Here is a 4256-nt window from a genome sequence, read left to right on the forward strand (position 1 = left end):
AATATAGCGTGTTCAATTTTGTGAGGCTCTTGATGTTGTCAAACTTAGAGGGTTATAACCATGAATAATGATAAAACCACTAGTTCCTTTGGAATAAGAATCTTACGATAAAAACTCTTTTAACGTGATCTGTTCCTTTGGAATAAGAATCTTACGATAAAAACTCTTTTAACGTGATCTTCAAAATGTTTATCATGTGATTCTCAGCATGAATTTTGTATTGATTGCAGTGTATAAAACTCCATATTGTGATGTAGCAATATTTCAAGTATGTACCATATATTTGAGATATTAAATCTTTGAGACATTGTAGTCGATCAAGGATAGGGTAAGTATTTAACACATTTTTTCAAATATTTATAGCAGTAAGCTATACATTTAGTTACTTGTGCTCTAATTTAATGTACTAAAAGTCTTCAATTTAGATTAAATATGATTTTTGTTTTGAACATTTGTTATTGATGTACACTACTTTTGCTTATCAGTATGAAAATAAACAAAGTTAAAGAAAAATAAATTAGTTAATTCTACATTGCTGTAATTTGATCCTTTTAATAAAGTTAAAGCACATAAATATTTTCAAAAAAAATAATAATAAATTACTTAATAAACTTGATAAATTATTTTTTGTTGTCATAATGGTAAAAGAAATATAATTTATAATATTTATAATTGTATATGAATATTGTGATATACCGAAATAATTAGGAAAAAATAGAAAACGTATTTGATAAATTGAGAGATGCAGTATAGTCTATACTGGATAGAGTTGTATCACTTACACAGCAAACCACCATCATTCAAGATGCCTCTTCCACAAACTAAAATGTCCAATACAATATCATTTATATACTTCTTTTTTTTTTTTTCTTTACATGTTCATAATCACCAAGGTTGAGATTATCAACCTTTTAAAATTTTGAATACATGGATTTTGGAGGGGGACGCATGTAAATAGATGCATCGGCTGACACATCAAATTGATATCCTAAAATAAAGACAAACATATTTACTACATAATAAAATATATGAATTTATTTGATAAACCATACATCTCATTATTATTTGTCACGAAAGAGCTTTGACGCCTTGTTGAAGATCCCAAATCAACAAGGCTTAAGATTAGAGTGCCCCAAGTAACCATGCCTCTAGACATCACATCATCACATATTGTACATATTCAAAACTGTTATCCCTGTAGAACATGTGCGTGGTATTAGTACCGAGAACAACATATGAGAAAACCTAGCCTAAGAGCTTTGTAATGGGTTACAATCCACAACCTATTGCAATTTGACCTTGGTGAGTTGCCATTGTGATCTTGCACTCAAGACAAAGCAATAGCTCATCCTATCTTCTAGCATTGAGAGCAACATCAACCACATTTTGGTGGACATCCCTTTCAATGACCCTCAAGAACCTCTATTGAAAATGGCATCAGCTTCTTTGTGTGCATATCGTCTATAGCACCTAATATTTAGGCAAGACATAGAGAGCTAGGTCACAACCAAGTTATGCTTAGGAAGTGAAGCCCTTTGAGTCAAAATACAAAGGTTTGCCACCACCAATGAACAGAATGGATCTCTGCAGTCTTGCCCGCTAATTTTCTCCTCATCTATGTCTTCATCATCCCCCCTTCCCCACTCATTATAGTTTCATAGCAGTCTTTAGCTACTCAGCCGAGTCCACTTGGACTTAGCCCTTGGCCAAGCTGAGTACCCAATTACAACTCTGGTATATTGAAAAAATAAAAATATATAAACCTCTACAATTGATGTATAAAAACTATACATACAATTTTGATGTATAATATATTGATTTTTGTGTTTTATTGTTGAATTCTATTTTTTGTATTTTCTTTTTCTAGATTTTTCTGAAATGCTTATTTAAGTTTTTTGTGACTATTTTTAGGATTTTTTGGGCTAGGTTCATGACTTAGCAAGCTTCAACAAGTTACTGAGCTCAAGCTAAGGCCGAGTCCATGGCCTAAGTCTACAAAACAATTGAGTCCAGGGCCCAAGTCTACAAAACATTGTTGAGCGGACTTTATATAGTGTTTGAATATTTTCTCAATAATTTCCTCTCTTTGGTCTTTCTCTCTAGCGTCGGCAATCTGTATTATATATGCTTTGAATATTTTCTTAATAACTTTCTCTCTATTTTCTTCTCTTTAGACTCGTGTCCCCCTCTTCTCATTCCATTTCTGCTCTCTTTTTCTGGCTCTAGGACTATTTTTCTCTTACTTCTATTCTATAATGGAGTCGTTCTAATTTTTATCTTTATTAACCAATTTATATAATAAATCCATATTCTTAATAATTATGTTATGTATTTACATTAATGTTTCCCTTACATGCGCGAGAATGTGTGAGATACAGAGAAATTTTCATCATTCAACTAAATGATAAGAGATAGAAGAGACCTAATAAGAAAACCAATCAAAAAGGAGGAGATAGAGAGAGATTTATGGAGCTTACAAGTCATTTAAAAAGCTTACATATCTCTTATGGTTCTTTATCAATTAAGAGAGAGATAGACTAAGGTATTAAATGTATCAGGAGAGATATGATCCATTTATTTATAACCATTGGATTAGAATTAAGAAAAACTCGGATAGAGTTTTGTAGACTCTACTCAGGTGTGTTAAGTGCTTCTTGACCGTCGATTGTGTTTCCCTTTTTTCAATAGAATTTGTTTTCCTAATTTTTACGTAGAGATCATAATTCAAATAATTTTGTTTTGTTCGAGAGTTCATTATTTATTTGCTGGTCATCTATGTCGGTTTTCCATTTTTTCTTGATTTTACGGTATTATATTTTTTTGAAATCATTTTGTGATGAGAGACAATGTGTGTTCACTTTATTGGGTCTTATAATACGCTGCAATTTTGTACATGCTGGCTGTTATTTCTTCAAAGAAAACTGAAATGCGTTAGTGATCCTAATTCTTTTGCCTTCACATAATAATTTCCTTAATGGGGTTCTCATTACGTTTCTTTCTATGCTGGTTATGTATTTCTATTTTCCGTTGATATTGAATAGTTTATATTTCTTTGGAATTATGTAATTTCTTGGAAATTATGTTTTGTTGAGAGAGATTCCAACAAAACAAAAACCAGGTAAAAAAGTATGATAGAGAAGCTTCAAGCAACTAAATTAGAGAGTAAGATAACTTGGGTAGTCCCAAGATTTGACCAGGAAGTGTTAGGTTTTATTTTTCTTTTTACTCTTCTCTTATAAAAACTATTTAAATTAAAAGAAACAGAAAAACTCATAAAAAAAATAGAGAAAATACGAAAGAGATTGAGAAATCAGTATTTAACTTTAGAGAAGCAATGAAGAGAGGGAAAAGAGATGAAAAGAAATCAAGAGAAAGGTAAATATATAGAATACATAAATGCATCAAGAGAGAAGTGAGAATTCTTTATGATTTAGTTTTCTTGCATGGCTATCATCCACTTAAAATACAAAATGACACCATAAAACAGAAAGACACTACAAAAACTCAACAAATAGTAATGAAACAATGAGAGAAGTGAGAATTCTCTATGTAGGCTTTCATGGGAGGCCTGGAAACTATTTACACAGATTAAAAGAGATAAAACCATAAAAGTGGAAAGAAAACCCAAAAATAACATAATAACTATCACAAAAACATTACAAGGTATCAATTTTAAAGATTCTATGAGGGTTACCCATAAAGAAAAATGAGATATAAAATGATCTTACCCCAGGGAAATTAATGTTTCAGGTCATACACTAGTGCCAATCTGTGTGTGTGTGGGTAGGGCAATAGAGATTACCAAAGAACTTTAAAATATAAGCAAACTAACATACCTTGTACCATTACCACCTGAACCTTGTTTCACCCCCATACAGTTTGCATTATCTATGTATAACTTTAGTTCTAATTTACTTCATTGTGTCACTTATGCGTTTATTTAAATGTAATTTATTTCATTGTGTCACTTATGCTTTTATTTAAAACTACTTCATTGCTTTGCATTTAAAACTTTAGGTATTTAACTACTGGCCATGATGCTAATGGAATCTACCCATATCACCACTGGAAACCTAAACCCACATCCACATTTATAAAAAATCCTACTGCAAATATTTCTTCTAAACCATGTCAATTTCCAAGTAAAGAGTTTATAGTATCTACTCACATGGCGTAACTATACAATTATCGATGTCATGGACTTAATAATTCACCTCTTAGTTGGGGTCCCTTAGCCATTCAATCCTAATCTACTC

The 4256-nt window shown here is 31.3% G+C and overlaps 1 long non-coding RNA gene across 1 annotated transcript; it reads left to right on the forward strand.

Moving 5' to 3' along the window:
* The first annotated feature begins 257 nt into the window (after positions 1 to 257).
* LOC148783785 (uncharacterized) lies at positions 258 to 3707 on the forward strand. The gene is made up of 2 exons (XR_016052509.1): positions 258 to 328; positions 1912 to 3707. It is a non-coding gene; the product is annotated as an uncharacterized LOC148783785 (long non-coding RNA).
* The last annotated feature ends 549 nt before the right edge of the window (positions 3708 to 4256 follow it).

Source organism: Amborella trichopoda, chromosome 1, assembly GCF_054954075.1.
Source record: "Amborella trichopoda isolate Santa Cruz 75 chromosome 1, AtrichopodaSantaCruz75HAP2 v2.0, whole genome shotgun sequence".
Classification (NCBI taxonomy): Eukaryota; Viridiplantae; Streptophyta; class Magnoliopsida; order Amborellales; family Amborellaceae; genus Amborella; species Amborella trichopoda.